At 44.5% G+C, this 19,579-nt stretch overlaps 1 pseudogene; it reads left to right on the forward strand.

Moving 5' to 3' along the window:
- The first annotated feature begins 8,359 nt into the window (after positions 1-8,359).
- On the forward strand, positions 8,360-10,021 carry LOC118588411 (annotated as a pseudogene).
- The last annotated feature ends 9,558 nt before the right edge of the window (positions 10,022-19,579 follow it).

A 19,579-nucleotide genomic window follows, 5' to 3' on the forward strand; every position in this document is an offset into this window, starting at 1 on the left:
TTCAGACATGATCAAGAACACCTGCTACATGATCCCAAGAGTCCCCTCCTGAAAAGTGCCTCCCATGGCCCATGACTCTCCTGATCTGTGAAACAATGGCCTCAGCTATGCCATGCTCTGGCACCCTCCAGCTTCCATGCCCTCAGATCACCAAGTTCTTTGCATGCGGCCTTCACTCCCTGGAAAAGATTCTGGGAGCATGATTTTCAAGGACGGTTAGAGGTCTTCTGCTCCTGTTTTTCACTATCTGAGGTTACAGCTGTAGCAAGGAATCCAGGGAGCAGGGGAGGCTTGGCCTCCTCCACCATCTGGTTCTTCCTATTCCATGAGCTCCAAGGAAGTTGAGATCTTAGCATTGGCTTGCCAGAGCAAAGACCTACCTGTGTCTGACCTGAAGCTCAATGCTTCCTTTTTAAAAAAAATTTATTTATTATGTATATAGCATGTAGACTGTAGGCCAGAAGAGGGCGTCAGATCTCATTACAGATGGTTGTGAGCCACCATGTGGTTGCCAGGAATCGAACTCAGGACCTCTTAAGGTGTTCTTAACCTCTGAGCCATCTCTCCAGCCCCTGCCAATGCTTCCTTTATATGGGAAGGGAAACATTTTTATTTAGTATTACTTTATTTATCATGTTTGTGTGTGTGGATGGATGCCCACGTGCCACGGCACATGAGAGAAGGTCAGAGAACATCTTGAGGGAGTCATTTCTCTCTTTCCATCTTGTGTGCCTGAGGGATCAAACCCAGGTCCTAAGACTTGGCAGCAAGCACCTTCACTTGCTGAGCTGAACTGTCTTGACTGCCTAACACTGACTAATTTATGTGAAATGCTTAACTAGCTTTGCCTGTCATGGGTGTGGCCTGTTCTTCCTGCATGTAATTACATGTAATGTCATGGAATTATTTACCTTTTATGTGAGTTGTTTCTCCCCTAACCTCCACTGGGCTTCCTACCTCTCACTCTGCTGTAGAATTGCCTTGTCCTCTGTCCTTACCATCCCTTTGTCCAGACTCACTTTACCTACTGACTGCTTCCTGTATTCTAAGGCATGGGGCAAGCCACATCCACAGTCCCCAACTTCAACATTCAAATAAAAGTGACCATGCATGTTGGCATGGTCTGTAGTCCCCACTACTTGGTAGCTTGAGGCAGAAGATCGCTTCAGTCCAGGGTTTTTTTTTTAGCTTGGAACAAAGTGAGACTTCCCATCTCTGAAAATAGTTTTAAAACAATAATAAAAATGTAAGAAGAAACAGGAAAATGATTTCTAAGATATGTTTTATCTAACATAACATGTCCCAAATATAATCATTTTAATGAGCAGCCAATATCACAGGCATGTATGAGCATTGTTTTTCCTTTGGTACTCCATCTTTGAAATCCAATATGTATTTTACAGTTGTGGTTTATCTCAGCTCAGACCCCCAGTAACTGCATATGGTGTGTGAAAAGAGCACAGATTGGAGGGACAGAATTCAAGTTCCTCATCGTCCAGCCTGAGAGGCTGGTCAGATCCTGGGCTGGAAGTCCTGTGTCTTGTCCTTTCCAGCTGCACGGTCCATTTCTGCCATGCTCGGCTAACTGCCATTGATCAGGTGCCTGGTGCGCTCGGTTGCCTCCAAACCTTCGCTCAAGCTGTTTACACTGGGAGGATTTCCTGTCACTGGACTGTGTCCTCCCTCTGCACGGATGCAAGGCTCCACAGCGATCTCCCCTCCCCTCCTTGGGCAACCACTTCCTGGCTGCTCTGCAGTTGTTACCTCCCTCCAGTGGGCATTCAGCCGGTTTTCCTAGTTACAGTTAGCACCTGCCTCACAGCTCTGGTTTTATTTAGCAAGACTCTTACACTAGTCTGCAAATTCCCAGCTGGCTGGAGTCTGTGTGTGATAAACACTCTAGGTGATAAGACAGGCAGGAAGGAGTGATGAATGCACGCACGAGTGAGGGAATTCTTGGCTATTCTCATTAGGATCTCATTAGGACCCCACAGTGGCTGGGGTCACTCTGATTCCCTGAGACTGGGGAGAAGCAGCCCAGATTCACATTCTCATTGTCTGTACATCTCTCTGTCTGTTGTTGTTTCTGTCTGTCACATTACCATTCTCTGATATCTGACAAATGAAACAAGTGACTGAATCCTGTAACCAAGAGGGGCCTGGAAAAGGAAAGCTTGAAGGAGGCGAATGTGCAGAAGGAATGCAGGGAACCTTTTGAGCCTGAGCCAGAGAGCAGGTGGGGAGGGCAGGGTTCCCAGAGTGTCAGGACACACTACCCAGTACTGCAAAGACTTCAGGATCTCTGCTTCAGAATCAAGACAGACGTGTGGAACCAGGTTGTGGTGTGGTAAGTATCGTCTTCCCTGAAATATTGTGTATTCCCCTAAATAAACATATCTGGGGTCAGAGAACAGACAGCCACTAGAACAAAGCCAAAAATGGTGGCTAGAAAATGGGAAGAGTAAACCATAACAGAAGTTGGGCAGTGGTGGTGCACACCTTTAATCCCAGCACTTGGGAGGCAGAGCTAGCCGGATCTCTGAGTTCAAGGCCACTTTAGAAACAGCTAAGCATGGTGACCCATGCCTTTAATCCCAGAAACCCAACCTTTAATCCCAGGGAGTGGGGGCAGAAAGAGAAAGGTATATAAGGCATGAGGACCAGGAACTAGAGGAAAAAAAGCATGTAGTTAGTTAAGCATTTAGTTGGTTAAGCGATCAGGCTTTGGAACAACACAGTTCAGCTGAGATTCATGTGGAGGAGGACTCAGAAGCTTCCAGCCTGAGGAAAAAGGATCACCTGAGGAACTAGCAAGGTAAGATAGCTGTGGCTTGTTCTGTGTCTCTGATCTTCCAGCAATCACTCCAATAACTGGCCTCAGGTTTGTTTCATTAATAAGAACACTTAAGATTCATGCTACAGTTGTGGGGTTCTGAAATGTGAGCTATGCACACAACCTTCCAAATTCAACAATGTTGGTTAAGCAGCGACAGCAGCCATGCTGGATGCTGTGGTGGTGGAAGAATCACGAGCCATAGTTACCTTTTTAGAGCTTTATTAGGAAAGGGAGGGAGGGAGGGAGGGAGGGAGAGAGAGAGAGAGAGAGAGAGAGAGAGAGAGAGAGAGAGAGAGAGAGCATGCAGAGGGGAGAAAATACGAAAGGATGTAGCATGAATTGTTAGAAGGTCTTATTAATAAAATCAAACCTGATGCCAGTTACTGGGGTGAATGCTGGAAGATCAGAGAAGCTGAACAAGCCACAGCTATCTTACCTCGCCAGTTCCTCAACTGATCCTGTTTCCTCAGACTGAGTCCTTGAATTTTGGGACTTAAGAAATGAAATGAACAATAGTGATTTCATTGCAATGGGATAATTTTAAATTTACTTATAGTAATAACCTGGGAACTGTTTTCTGGAATTTGGGTTAAAAATGGAACTGTTTAAATGAAGAAATTTATTGTTTCTACCTAGAGTCAAGATGCAATTTTGTGTATGCATATATGCTTTATTAACTGGTGAGTCATGAATTGTTTTATGGAACTATTTATGTAAAAATGGAATTACTTTTGGAACTGGTTTTGTGTTGCAAATGGAACTGTTTAAATGGAAAAGTTTGGGTTTTCTAACTAGGCTTGAGACTTTGCTTAAAAAATTATAAAGAAAAGTGAGAATTAATATTCCTTAGTCTATTTAATTAAAAAAATATTTTCTTTGAGTGGATTAATGCCATGTTTTGTTAGTAAGAAATGCAAATGGGTATATTAAAAGACTACTTTTAAAATGTGAAGTTTTATTAAGAAACTGCTTTTGGGGCTGGAGAGATGGCTCAGAGGTTAAGAGCACTGGCTGCTCTCCCAAAGGTCCTGAGTTCAATTCCCAGCAACCACATGGTGGCTCACAACCATCTATAATGAGATCTGGTGCCCTCTTCTGGCCTGCGGGGATGCATGCAGACAGAACACTGTATACAAAATAAATAAATAAAGATAAAAAAATGCAACTGATTAAAAAAAAAAAACCTCTTGGGTTGGGGATTTAGCTCAGTGGTAGAGTGCTTGCCTAGCAAGCACAAGGCCCTGGGGTTCGATCCTTAGCTAAAAAAAATAAAACAAAAACAAACAAACAAACAAAAAGAAACTGCTTTTGGGGCTGGAGAGATGGCTCAGAGGTTAGGAGCACTGACTGCTCTTCCAGAGGTCCTGAGTTCAATTCCCAGCAGCCACATGATGGTTTACAACCATCTGTAATGAGATCTGGTGCCCTCTTCCGGCCTGCAGAGATGCAGGCAGAACACTGTATGCATAATAAATAAAATTTTTAAGAAAAGAAACTGCTTTTGGATGTTTTGCTAAGTTTTCAAAGTGTAAATGGTTTGAGAATATTGCTTTTCAATATGGGTTTGTAGGAATTGTATAAGTTTGGGTTTTTTTCTAACCATGTTTGAGATTTTGTTTAAAAAATTATAAAGAAAAGGAGTTATGAGTGAATTAAGGTTGAATTATGTTTGCAGAAATTATGTTTAACCTATTGGTATTAATGCACCCTGGTTTTGTGGAGTTAAGGAAATATTTAAGTTTGTGAATACATCAGAAGTTTTTCCTATGTTCTGTTAGCAAGAAAATTCAAATGATTAAGAGTTAAAGTTGTAAGACTGAGAAAATTTTTAACTATATATATAACACCATATATGTTAATTCAAATGGTTCTGTAAAGAGTTGGCTTTGAGTTGTAAGATTGGGAGAATTGTGACGATATATAGCAATATTTATGTTAACCTGTTAATGGTAATGATGAAGTTAAGGAGCTCTTTAAGTTTGCAATTGTATTAAGTTTTTGGTTTAGAAAGGGCTTGAGGCAGCTAAGACTGCTGTAGTCACCTTGGACCTAATCTAAAAGAGAAATGCCATCTTTATCATCTTCTACTCCCATACTGGAAGGTATAACAGCTATGGGGATTGCTGTAAACTATTAATAATGATTTATTTTTTATATATTAAGGAAGGGGGACCTGTGGGAGCCCTTTTTCGGGTTCCTCCTGGCTTTACCCAGCAGGTCCACATAGAGGATGATTAGGGCCTGAGTGCAGGTGTCTGAAATGGTCTGCACTTGGCTGTGCTGGGAGGAGGTCTTTTGCTCCACCCCTTGGTGTCTCTATAAATACACTGGAGCAGAGATAGTCAGGGCCCGTTGGAAAAGGTTCCAGGCCCTCTTAAGGCTATCCTTTATTTTCTATCTGTTTATCTTCGCACTATAAATCCTTCTAGCTAATATTTCCTGCTGCTCACTGATAGAAAATCACAACATGTCCACACGGTTGGGCTTTCCCGGCAGACCACCTAGTTATTTCCGGTTCAAAATAGCCATTTCCAGGTCAGAACATCTTGCGTGGCTAGGACTCCGTGACTTTACATGGTTGAGTAAAGCGTGCGGCCATGTAATCTACGCGCATGCGTGGAGTAGCCACATGCGGTCCTGTACACATGCGCGGCTCATTCTTTAAAAAGCAGGTGCCATTTTGCACAGGTCTCTCTCTCTCCTCTCTTCTCTCCTCTCCTCCTCTCCTCCTCTTCTCTCCTCACTCACGTGTGTGCTTCACACAGGCCTGTCACGTCTCTTTCTATCCTATATTAATATACAGCTCTTCTGTGGTCTTGTTGTGTTTGGGACGTGTTCCTCATGGGGTAAGAGTGCAAATAAATAACTAACACTCACACTCAAGAAAACTCTGGGGAGCTGAGGGGTTGGTGGGTAAATGCTCCACAGAATGGCGCCATGAACAGGGACTAAAGACAAAAAAAGGGGGGGGAATGGGGGACTAAAGAAAAAAAAAAGAAAAAAGGGGACTAAAGACAAATGAACAGGGACTAAAGACAAAGTAATAGGGACAAAAGAAAATAGAGAATAATAGTTTTATTACAGAGTTTTTGGCAAAACTGTGAGTCAGCCCTGCCAGTGGAAAGTGGCATGCCAGTTTTATGGGGAAAATTATATATACACACACACATAGGGGCAGGGGTTTTATCCTTGAGAGAAAAGGAAAACGAACTGGAAGAATGTCTGATGCTGCAGCACAAAATTCTCTTCTGTCAAAATTTTCTATCTTCTATCCCTTTCTCAATTTCTTTCTGTGAAAAATATAAGGCACAGTGTAGTAATATAGTGTAGGAAAAACTTAGAAATGTAAGATCGTGCAGAAAAATTTAAGATAACTAAAAGCAAGTAGACAGAAAAACTCTTGAATTTTCTAACTTTGGGGGCTATGAATGCAAACTGGGGGAAAAAATCTTTAGCTTTACGGGTAGTAAAAAAACTCTTCCTTGAGCTTATGGGGAAGAAAAAGTTTCCTAAGGAAACTTTTGACCTGGGGACAGCTGAAATGCTAAGTCCAAGTGGCAGGAGAAAGTGATTTCTCCCTGAGGCAAAAAAATGTGGGTGTAAAAAGCCAAAATTTAAAGCTGGGAAATTTTGGGAAAAGTTGGTCTTTCTCTCCTGGGAAAAAAATCAGCGCCCCTGCTGCTGCCCGCAGGGTGGAAGTGGGGTGGGGGGCGGGGATCGGGTCGGGCCAGAGCCGTGCCTGGGATGGGGCGAGGAGAGGTTGCTGCAGACGCCAGCATCTGATCCAACATCCAGAATGGTTTCAAGGCAACTGGCTCAGAGGTTTACCCTCACGGACTACTCCATAATCCTAAAATTTTCTTATGTCCCCATAAGATACAGCACCCCCCTCCAGCAGGAAGTAGTAAGAGAAACTACGGACAATTTCCCAAAATTGTCAAGCTGGCTTTAGAGATGGAATTGGCTCACTCCTTCTCTAAACCCAGACATATTGCTAAAAAAAAAAAGGTTAAGAGATTTTTATGTCCCAAATCAAAAGAGCCCTCTGGTGTGGGACAGAAAAAAAAAACAAACAACAATATTTTTATTTAAAACATGTTTATTATAAATACAATCTTTTTCTAAAGAAAAAAAGGGGATATGATACAGATATAATAGGATGAAAGGGTACTTCTAAAAAGCAACAACTTGTTTAAAATGTTTTAAATTGGTATAGGGTTTAGTCTACTGATACAAACTTAAAGTTAATTTTGTTATACTGTGTGTATATTTCTACTCTTGTTTAAGGTATTATGTTTGTACAACTCATTTAAAATTGTAATGGATAATTAAAAATAGATTAATAATTAGTCATCTATGATAATCATACTCATAGCCATGTTAGTTAAATCTTCTAGGTATACACAGAGATATTTCAGATAGATAGGTAATCTTCAAATACTTCAAAGACCTACAGAATATGGCATTTAAAATAGTTTTAAAATTTAGACTTTCTGGACAGTGAGACATGTCTGCTCCTGGCAGCACCGATTTACTTTGGAGAGGAGGATGGGCATTAAAGACACTTCATATGGAGTTTATCTTCACCTTGGCAAAAATAGCCATTTGGACAAAAAACTGTTCTTGCCTGGACTGCTTGATCAACTGGACATGCAGGACCCATAGAAAGGTGACCACTGAACTTTGCTTGGCAAAATGGTCCTTCAGGTTCCTGCTTTCACAGAGCAAACTGCCAGACATTTTACAGGACCAAGTGACCAAGAGACTCTAGCCCTGTGGGCTGAAGACAAATGCCCCAACTTTACAAAGGAACATTAGGTGACTGTCCAGGCTGCCAGCTGTGTGTCTACCCTTCAAGACTCCCGAAAGTTGCTTGCATCCTTCTCCCGGTTCTCAGGTAATATTATATCCTTCTGAGGTCTTTGATATGGTTGAAGACTAGATAGTTATAATTTCCTCAATTATGATAAAAGATAAGTTAGATATAAAACCTTAGACTCACAAATATAGGATAGATAAGATATCTTCTTTAATATTGTAACTGTAATTCTTGCTTGATAATTGTTTTGTTATATGTAATTTTACTATGTAAAAGTTAAAACCTTCCTTAAAAAAGAAAAGAAAAAAGAAAAGGGGAAGTGCTGTGGATATTGCTTGTATAAATAAAATGTTGCTTGGCCAGTGGCCAGGCAGGAAGAAGTATAGGTGGGACAAGAAAGAAGAGAGTTCTGGGAGGTGGAAGGCTGGGGGAGGAGAGACACAGCCAGCCGCAGCCATGACAAGAAAGAAATAAGGTACTGGTAAGCCATGAGCCACGTGGCAAAGTATAGATGAATAGAAGTGGGCTAAATATATGAGTAAGAGCTAGACAAGGGTAGGCCTGAGCTAATGGCCAAGCAGTTTAAATAATATAAATGGCTGTGTGTTTATTTTACAAGTGGGTTGTTGGACTAACAGTGCTTGATGGCACCTGGAGAGAAGGTCTCCAGAGAGGCTGCGGCAGATGACCCAGCGGGTGATGGGATGAAGATGAGATGCTACAAGCTCTTTCTCATGTTCTGTATGTTCTGTATGTGCCTCATCTCCTTCCTCCACTTCTTTAAGACCTTATCCTATGTCACCTTCCCCAGAGAACTGGCCTCCCTCAGCCCTAACTTCGTATCCAGCTTCTTCTGGAACAATGCCTCTGTCACTCCCCAGGCCAGTCCGAGTCAGCTGGCGCTGACCTGTTGAGGACCCCACTCTACTCCCACTCCCCCTTGCTCCAGCCGCTGTCCCCCAGCAAGGCCACGGAGGAACTGCACTGAATGGACTTCTTGTCGGAGGACACCATTGAATATTTTGTGTGCACCAAAGCTGGTGGTGTCTGCTTCAAACCAGGTACCAAGATGCTGGAGAAACCTTCTTTAGGGCGCACAGAGGAGAAGCCCTAGGTGGCTGAGGGCTTCTCTGCTTGTGGCCCTGCTCTGAGGCCCATGCGGCAGGTGTTGAGTGCACGAGAGCACCTGGGTAGCCGGGGCACGCAAGTGGGTTGAGTGTGTGTGCCTGCCAGGCTGGCACGGGCCCAGCTGCGGGGTGCCCACCATGGCGCAGTATTCCAACCTGCCCACCAAAGAGCACCTGGTACCCTGGGAGGTGCCAAGGCGGGTTATCAATGCCATCAACATCAACCACGAGTTTGACCTGCTGGATGTGTGTTTCCACGAGTTGGGCGATGTGGTGGATGCCTTCGTGGTGTGTGAGTCCAACTTCACCGTGTATGGGGAGCCACGGCCACTCAAGTTCCGAGAGATGCTGACCAATGACACCTTCCAGTACATCCACCACAAGGTGCTCTACATCTTTCTGGACCACTTCCTGCCCGGTGGTGGGCAGGATGGCTGGATCTCGGATGACTACCTGCATACCTTCCTCACCCAGGATGGTGTCTCCCGCTTGCACAACCTGCGGCCTGATGATGTCTTCATCATCCACAATGAGGACGAGATCCCCGCACGTGATGGTGTGCTATTTCTCAAGCTCTACGACGGTTGGACCGAGCCCTTTGCCTTCCACACGCTCAAGTCCCCATACGGCTTCTTCTGGAAGCAACCAGGCATGCTGGAGGTGGTATCGGGCTGCACTGTGGACATGTTGCAGGCCGTGTATGGACTGGATGGCATCCGCCTGCGCCGTCACCAATACTACACCATGCCCAACTTCCGACAGTATGAGAACTGCACAGGCCACATCCTAGTGCAGTGGTCCCTCAGAAGCCCCCTGCACTTTGCAGGCTGGCATTGCTCCTGGTGCTTCACACCTGAGGGCATCTACTTCAAGCTTGTGTCGGCTCAGAATTGCGACTTCCCACGCTGGGGTGACTATGAGGACAAGAGGGACCTCAATTACATCCGTAGCCTGATTCACACCAGAGGCTGGTTTGACGGCACGCAGCAGGAGTACCCTCCCGCAGACCCCAGTGAGCACATGTATGCTACCAAATACCTGCTCAAGAACTATGACCAGTTCCGCTACCTACTGGACAACCCATACCGGTAGCCAAAGGGCACTGTGGAGGGTGGGCACCGGAACCCAGGCTCTGAGGGAAGGTCACTCGCTGCCAGGGGCAAGTTGGATGCAGTGGAGGGCTAGGGCTGGGTAGGCTGGGGTGATGGCTACCCCATTGTTATCTTTGGCCTCCTCATGTCCCTGAGGGTTCTCAAGAGAGCCAGGAGTCATGGTTCTCTCTGCTCAAGCCCTCTGGAATTCAGGATCAGGCCTTTTAGCCCAAAACAGAAAAGAAAAATTAATCTTTTCCAGTAGAGAAGAGCAAGCCCACACATCTATGCAGCATTTTGCCCCAAGAGTGCTGTGGGCAAGAAGTGTCCCTGGAGAGCATAAAGTGGTTTTCTGGGGCTGGGAGGGCTATGGAATTTCAGTCTAGTTGAGAGAAGCCCACCTTTGACATCCTGAATTATTGACCTGCAATGGAAAGGGGGGTATGCCATGCCAGGAGTTCCCAGGACACTGTAAATAAATGCCTTTGGGTCCAGGAGCAAGAAAAGCCACTTTGCAGGAAGGGACTGAAAAGTGTATCTGCTCTTGGTCTTGGCCAAGAAGCTAGGAGAGCAATGGAAAATGGCACCCAGGAGAGAGAGCACTTTGTAGCTTCCTCAGAAGTGCTGGACCCAAGGAATGAGGTCACTGCTGGCTGGGAGGATGCCAGTGGCTGTCAGTGCCCCTGCCTCTGTAAGCAGATGTGCTGGGGGCCTGAGGAACCTTCCTCTTGGTTCCAAATCTAGCCTCGATGGCTTTTTCACTTTTCCTAGTACTGTCTCATGGGATGCCAGCTCAGCCGCTTGCAAAGGACTCTAGGAGTCCAGTTCTCAGGTTGGGACAGGAGCTGGAGACTGTATGGACAGCCAGTATAGTAGAAGGGCCAAGAAAAGGAGACTGACAGGCCTCTATCTCTCTCCCTCCCTACCTCCCCATCACTCTCTGCTGGCATCCAGTCCCATTCTACCACCATCCCAGGTGCAAACATTCCTGTGCCCCCCTCCAGAGTAGGCTAGACGCCAGGAAGGGGCCACAAGTTTTCTGGGGCCCAAGAAAGGACCTTAAGGTCAGTGATATGTCAACCCATTCCTCTTGATTTGCCTTGGGGGTCACAGGATGTATTTGTTGGAGAAGATTCTGAGATCATGTAGAACTCCCTCGGCAAACAGTGGGCAAACAAGACCAGCTTGTTTGTAATTTAGTAGTCTAGGGGGAGATGGTCTAGAGCCTGTAAGACAGCTTAGCTTTGTACACAACTTCCAGGTCTGGACAGAGTGGCTGCACCCACTCACATGAAAAGATGAGGAAGTGTGAACTCTTTCCTGTGAGGAGGCAGATATGTCTGTTGCTTCTGATAGCATCTTACTGGTCTGGACTTAGCTGCGTGGCTACAGGTAGTTGCAAGGAAAACTGGGAAATGTAGTTTTGCAGGGCTGCTATGTGACTGCCTCAGTTTGAGAGTTCTGTATTACCAGCAGCACCTTCGTGGGAGGGGTGCAAATGATTGCTCATCATGGGACCCTGCTCTCTCCCTGCCTGCCCCACGGTTGAGATACAGTCGGGACTTGCAGGTGTATGGGAAGAGTGGGTGCCTCTCCCTGAGGCCCCTAATGTTCCCTTGATGTCAATATGCAGGGCTGTCTGTGGAATGGTCTGTGTGTGTGTGTGTGTGTGTGTGTGTGTGTGTGTGTGTGTGTGTATATATTTAATGGGCATGGGTGCATGCTTGGTGTGTACTGTACATGTCTGTATCCATGTGTCCCTGTACTGAGACGATGCTCACATGTGTGTGTAGGAGTATAGGCTTGGCTGTCCTCTTCCCTAGGACCTGGAGCCCACTGATACCCCAGCACCTCCTGGATGATCTCATATTAGAGGTTTCCTGAGGGGTTTCTTCTGATTCGGCTCTGTCTGGAGCAGTTTACCAGGTGGTGCAGTGGGTGTGGTGTGGGGGCAACTCTGGTGAACAGGCACAGAGCAGGCTGAGGGGCTCTGTGGCTCCACTCCTCCCATTGAGGGGCACCACCCATGGAACCTCCCCTTCAAAGAGCTTCCCTCTCTGGTTCCTCTTGGGACTGAGAGGTGGCTGCAGAAGTCAGGATGTCCCAGGGGCTTATGGGTCCATCTGTGCCAGGGCACTCCTCTGAGATGCCTGTGGGTGCTCCTGTAGGATGTCTCCCCCTCAAATGAAATCCTCACCCCACACTCTTGGTAACCTCAGCTGCTTCATAGATACCCCATTTCAGGCATTTCAGGGCTCCTGCCCACAGGTGACCAGTTCAGGGATACTGAAAAAGCACAGATCTAATGGGCTGGCCTTCTCTCTCAGACCAGTAGGAGGAAAATAACCATTTCAACCAGGCAGGAAAAGGCCTGGTTGTGGGCTGAGAGACCACCTGTGAGAGATGAGGGCTAAAACATTTCACATCTAACCACAGCATACACTGGGAATTTGAGGGCCAGGGGACCCAGGACCATACCCCTCAATATGAAAGGAAACTCTATTGAATGTGAATGTAGGTGCATTCTCCAGGAACCACTGGCCTGTGACCTCTAAACCCAAGGAGGCCTGTTCATTCCAGGCATCCAGCTGACCTCGTTCACCCAAGGGTCACAGCAGTTACAGGAGGCAGGCATGATGAAGATTTGGGGGCACAGGTGAGATTCAGGGTGGGAAGACAGGACCCACCCAAGCAGAAGATAGGGCCCTGGGAAATGTGTAATTTAAGGACACCAATAATAATAATAGTATTATTTTTTTTGTAAAGGAAAAATCAATATGTACATTCTGAAATCATTTTCTCTGTAAATGGTTGAATTTCATTTCACCCTTAAAGGGATGCTTAAAGGAGAAGATAATATTAATAATAAAAACAGCTGCAAAGTCTGGAAAAAAAATCTTTCTCTTAAACTATAAAGGTTTTCTTTGAAACTTTTGAGGGAAAATCTCTTTAAAAGCCTTAATCTAGCTGGGCGGCGGTGGTGCACGCCTTTATTCCCAGCACTTGGGAGGCAGAGGCAGACAGATCTCTGTGAGTTTGAGGCCAGCCTGGGCTACAGAGTGAGATCCAGGAAAGGCACAAAGCTACACAGAGAAACCCTGTCTTGAAAAACAAAGAAAGAAAGAAACAAAAAGCCTTAATCTTTATTTTTTAAAAAACTTAAAAACTGAAGCCTTTAACTTTATCTCTTAGAAGGACAAAAATTAGAATCACCTGAAGATACTAGTATGGGGACCACCTGTGATTAGCTCTAAGGGAAAACAACACACTTCTTAAGACAGCAAAGCCTCTCTAAGTTCTCTTTCAAGCAATGCAGGAGGCAGGGAGAAATTCCTAAAAACCTCTACTAAGTTCTGTCTCTTCAAGACAGTGGGTCAAAGTTCCCTGAGGGAAATACTTGGGAGAGTAAGGATGAAGAGCGACAGAGAGCCCAAAAAGGCAGGAAACTTTACCTGGGAAACACAAAAAAGCCAAGCTTTTCAGTTACAGCTGAGCGGAGGCATCAAGGGTTTTGTTTCTGAGTGAACTATGAAAAGGTGCTCCTAATCTTCCTAATGTAAAGATCCCCTGAAGTGATACAAACTCTGTTAACATTGTATCCTCGCTTCTGACCAAAAAGTCAGAGGCGGCTGGCCAGCGTCTCTGAGTTAGAGTGCATGTTGGGGATACTAGGGTTCCTGGAGCACAGAACTGAGGCAGGAAGGTGCAGGACCCAGGGGAAGATTGCTAATGAATAAACAAAGCTAAAGCGGGTGGGAATGGCAGAGTTGTCCGCTTTCCTACAAGTCCGGGGTTGATAGGTCCACAGCTGCAAAAATATCTGAGAAAAGCTTTCCTATCAAAGATAAGACCTTTCTGGGAAAACAGTGAAGCTGAACTGTGTCTGAAGCAGTTGTGCTGCTGAGTCAGAACAATGTCTGGGGGAAAGAGCCCAGCCAGGGCAGAACAGAACTATCAGAGAAAGCATCTCTTTGAGAAAAGCTTTGTTTTAACTGACTCCCAGTGAGAAAGAGTGTAACCCTAAGGCGTGATTGCCTCTGGCATAAACTCTGTCCTTGAGCACCCAGACAAGCACATGCAACCCACTGGGGGACTGGGCCAGGATGTAGTGGGTAGCCATCCCAGCCTTGGAGGTTTCGGTAATGGTCTTGCCCACAAGGCGGGCCTGAGGGAGGATGCTGAAGACCCAGGATCAAGCAGAGAGGCCTCTCTTGGTTCTGAGACCCTGGACGCTGGAGGTAGACCAAGCAGAGTTCTCCAGAGAACACCGCCGGACTGCACCATACCTTTGCCAGACCTTGCAACCTATTCCTTCATTTGTAAGTTACCCCACAAAATAAACCTCCCTTTTAAATACGTGGAGTGGCCTTAATAATTTCACCAATACCAGGTGAAGGCCTGAGGGAAAACCACCTGTCCTAATGTGAGCTTAGATATGGCAAAAACCTCCCTTGCTTAGCTTTATTTATGAACACAAACCTCAGACCCTGGAAACAGAAATGGACTAAAGCCCCTACCTTCAGAAGCAAAAAAGCTGTCACTGTGGCATAGGGAAATGTTTCTAGGGTAGAAGGGATAAATTGAGACCAAACTGGGAACTGTCTGGGAGAAAGACTGTGAAGAAAGAGAAGGGACATAATCCTCCCCAGAAAATGCATGACCTGAAAAAGCTGCTAGAATTTGAGGCAGATTTGGGGGAGAAAATAAAGCCCCTACCTCCAAAGGCCGCTAGCAGAGGTACAGAGCAGCCTGAGATAGCTGAAGCTCTGCATCTGGGGGGAAAGGAACAAGCAAAATTAGATGAAAAAAATAAAATCAGTGGGAGAGAATCTCTCTGAAGGAGCTATGGAAAAGCTGTTGTAAATGTTTTTCACTGACTGGCTAAGGCAAACACAAGCCCCGAGGAAAGCTGCTATCAGGAATGCCAACCTCAATGCTGGCTATATCCTTGAACACACAGAGATCTGCCTGGCTCTGCCTCCCAAGTGCTGGGATTAAAGGCACGTGCCAAAACTGCCCAGCTTCTGCTATGGCTTGCTGTGACCCATTTTCTAGCCACCATTTTTGGCTCTGTATCTAGTGGCTGTCTGTTCTCTGACCCCAGACAAATTTATTAGGGTTCACAATATTTTAGGGAACACAATACCACCACATACAGTTGTGTTTTTTCATCTGCCCACTGAGGAAGATGTGCTGGCTGATGATGCTGTGTATAAAGACATTTATCCTTGCTCCATTATTCTCTAAGTATTTAACTTTTCATGAAGACTACTCTTTATCAGTATTTAATTTGCCAACACCTTTCTCTGAATTTCCTTAAGCATTGGGCCATCATCCATCTTTCTGATGGGAGAAAGACCTATTATCTTGTTTGTGATCTAGTTCTTGCTTTTTTCCCCCTGGTTTTCTGAAGTCCCTCTGACAACTAGGTAAAAAGTACCTTCAATTCACCTGATGTCACTTTGAAGACTCCTAACAAACATCTCCTTTTGTGTCCTTCAAACTTTCTTTAGTTGTTAATAACCTAGGTACCCTTCCAGATGCATGACAGAGAATCACTCCATCCCACATAGTATAGTGGTCTGCACAAGCTAGCTAGCCACACTGTGTCCAGGAGGAGAAAGAGGAAGTTCCTATGGGGAGCAGGGTCTGCTGTTTGAGCCAGGGGCAGGTGCTATTGAAATGCAAGTCTCTGCTGGTTCAGAACAGGTCTGGGTCTGGGGTGGAGGACAGGATCAGGAACCACTGTGCTATGGTTTTAAGCACACTGAAACTCTATGGGAGGTGCTCTTCTAACTCAAGCCTCATTAGCCAGTCAGACCCTCCAGGACCTGCCAGTCCTAAATTGTGCTGGGTCCTTCTGGTCAACTTGGAAGAGAAGTTGGTGCATGTGTGAGTGCTGCTGCAGAAGCTGAGCAGAGAGTGTGGGCAAGCTGGAAATCCAAAACATGGTGAGTGAAGGGCTGCTGTCCCCAGACTGGGAGGAGTAGTCAGTTGAGTCATGGGATCCAGTTTAGTGTGTCCTCCCCTGGCTGGGTGGGAGCCACTGGCTGGATGTAGAGTTACACATGTTCTTCATGTTTCTTGCCTGGTCTTCATGGTCCAGCTTAGTTCTGCTCATCCTGCATATTCCAGTGTATTTCTGTGTGGTCCTGGGTTGTGTTTGAAATTCCTGGGCTGGCTGGCAGCCTCTGTGTAAACTTTGCTCTGCTGGCTGCATCTGTGCCAAGCATTGGAGTGGGACTGTGATTTGAAATAACCTTGTTGTTGACATCACTGTGAAATTCTGGGCGCCCTTAGACATTGCGTTATCCCCATGGAACCCAGGTTTTCCAAACTCAGAGAACCATGGACTTGTATATTCCAGTAGTACTGTACTTTGAACTTTTCAAATTGAAAAGGTGGTTTAGGATCCATCTAGAGTTAATTCTGTGGAGCTCATAAACAGTATTTCCTGTGTACAGTAGCATTCCACCACTAAACTGTGATGTTAAAGAGTAGAATTGACAGTAAAAGGTCTTACCAGTTCTTAGGAAACATTAATTCACAAAGTAGAATTTAGGTAAGGTGGGGTTGTATCTCAAATACCCCAAAGATAAGTAGTATGATTGACATGCCTGTTAGAGATTAGTATGATGAGATCTAAATATTTGTTCCCAAGATTAACCAGCTACATTCCCATAACAAAGGAGACAACCCTAATTTATAACCAGCAAAAAGACCCCTCTCTCCATTCAAAAACTGGCTTTCAAATGCTGTTCAAATGACTATTATAAGGTAAAAGCCAACTTTAATTCCTGGTATGCCATAGAGATATATTAATTTTAGAAAAGGGGTGTCTCTAGTCTTTTTGAAAAGCAGTTTGGAGTCAAGGTTTCTTACGTTGGCTGAGGTGGACATGAATCTTCTCTGTAGCATGACAAAACATTTCCAATCATCTTAGGCCAGTCCTGTGATACAGTAATTTATCTGCCAATGGAGCCATGACCATTATTTCCACTATCTCTCCCTGCCTCTAAACCCTCCCATACACACTTTATTGTGTTCTAATCCATGACCTCTTTTTGCTTAATAACAGTTACCATTTGAATGTGACTTGCCTTTGGTTGCAGGACTTCCCAACTGCAAAGTAAAGTAAAATGTTGGCTGTACTGGACATTGTATATGTTATTTTAAAAATGTATGAGCTTTAATTTAGGTGTATGAGTTTTGCCTGTGTGTATATCAAGTTAATGCCAGGTACCACTGAATATCAAAAGAGAGTGTCTGATCCCAAGTGCCTATAGTTACAGATAGTTGTGAGTTGTCTCTTGGGTGCTGAGAAACAAATTCAGGCCCTGTGAATGAGTAGCCAGTGCTCTCAGGTGGTTGAACCATCTATTCAGCCCCATGAACATGTCATTATAGCAGTAAGGTATGAATGGATGATCCTGATTTCATCTTTACCTCAGCTCTGATTACCCAAAAGAAATACACAGTTGACAGCATCCAAACCTAACATAAACATGGTTCTTAAAAACGTTTCCAAGCCCAAATCTCCAGAAAATGAGGGAAGAGTACAAAAAATGATCATGAGAGAAACTGACAAGCCTTTAAAGTGTCTGATGGCTTGATCAAAGCCAGATGACTGAGTTTATCTCCAAAGCCAAAAAATGAGCAGCAATGTGAGCCCACAAAGACAATTGTCAGGTAGACCTATGCTGGAGTTTATACCTCCTGTAAGAGAGGAGAGGAACTTGCAGGCATGAAGACCAACTTGTCTGAATGGGATGGTATTCGGCTTTCTTGATGCTTATAGAACTTTTAGTTAGGAGCCCTGGATGGTGGTGAATCCAGATGACATCTGGGTTGTCAGGAGAGCCTGAGACTCAAACAAAAGTGAGACTAAGGCTGGGGCAATCAGGCATTTACAAAGAGCTATAGAGTATGAAATAATCATTAGGGAGGAAGTTTTGGGTGTCACAGCCCAGGATCAAATGACCAGAGAGGAATGCTTGGGGTGTCCTGAGAACGAGCTGTCTTCTATTGTGCTCTCTGTATCTACTCAGTTGTGGTGTATCAGTGCCCTCCAGGTCTTCCACTCTTTCCTTTTTTTTTTTTTTTTTGACAACAACATGTAGCTGTCAGTGACAAGTTCCTGCAGGCCCCACTTTGTGATCCTCACTTGGGCCTTCAAACACCTCAGTCCCCACTCTGTCAATCCCTGTAACCTACATTCCTGTTAGGAATGAAGGTTTTCTAAGAAGACACTTAATATCTCTCTCTTTGGCTTACAACTAGTGAAATAGTGGACCACATGAAATTCTAATTACACTGGGCATCTCTTTGTGGGAAAAGACTTGAATCCTCCAGATGGGAATATGGGAGAGTTTTAGAGATGGGGAACATTTATTAAATGACTTTATTAAATTACTTAGTTTTGCATATTGTTTGCCTTCTATCTAAATCTCTTAAAGACCCCCAAAGATGGGTTAGTTACCTTGTGTTTTCTTTATTGTTCCTAATTAGTCAATTTGAATAAATATCATGTTTTAAATTTTCATTAATGATTTGCTTTTTTCCTTTTGTAAAGAATAGTATTTCTATGACTCCCTGGATGGCCTGGAACTCACACTACACACTAGGCTGTCCTAGGACATCAGAGAGAGCTGTTCACATTGCCTCCAGAGTTCCTGCATTATAGGTGGGCATGTCACTCACTGGATAACTTGGTTCATTTAATTGGCTTACTGAGGATGAATGGCTGAGCCTGCCTAGTTATAGTAGCCAGGGCACAGATTCTGGTCCTATCTTCAGTAACAGAAGAAGGTCCCCATCAAATGTAGCCTGCCTGCCATAATGTTCACTGTCTTCTCACCTTAAGAAATTTTATTTTTCTTTATTATTGAGTCTGTTACAACTCATCAATGACCCGGGTAGAGTTCTGTCCTTATTCTGCAGAAAGTGAAATCCAGGCTCACAGAGATAAGTATTTTTTAAATATAGTTAAGTATAAATGTTCATGTAACTCATCCCATCATTCTAATGCCTCATTAAATGAATTTGAAGCAACTTAGACTAGACATGGTGGCTCAGGCCTGCAATCATGGTACATAGCATGTGGAGGTAGGAATTTCAGGTTTTCAAAGTCATCCAAAATGAGAATAGGTTATGGTTGAAGGACCACAGAACCAAGGGAAACTGATTGGCTGAGGACAATGTCCATAGTCTTCCCTGCAGCTCCAGAAATTCAAGGCCAAGGCAACAACAATTGTTAGCTTAGGTATTTACCACCTCAAGTTTACTATTATTTATACTATTTTCCTAGTCTTGATACTGGTTTTTGTCCAAGGCAGCTAGATCACTTGGGGATAAGACTCTTATTGCTTACTAAATAATAGCATTCTCCTGCAGGTGGGCAAATTAGCCTCAGTCAGGGATGAGGTCCCTATTTGCTTATCCAATATAATGTGTTCATCCTTGAATCCCTATAAACACAACCAAAAGAATTGGACTCAGCAGGTTTTGTTCATATATTTGTGCATACAAATTCATACATATTCACATATATGTGCATATGTATTCTCACATGCTTAACGAGGAAGAAATTGGAAGGGAAAAATTTGGGAAGGGATGGAGAGAGGACAAGGAGGGGGGAATGATTTAATACATATGAAAATAAATTTTAAATAAAGAGGCCTAGGGAGATAGCTTAACAACTAAAAGC

This window comes from Onychomys torridus, chromosome 8 (genome assembly GCF_903995425.1).
Source record: "Onychomys torridus chromosome 8, mOncTor1.1, whole genome shotgun sequence".
NCBI classification, from domain to species: domain Eukaryota; kingdom Metazoa; phylum Chordata; class Mammalia; order Rodentia; family Cricetidae; genus Onychomys; species Onychomys torridus.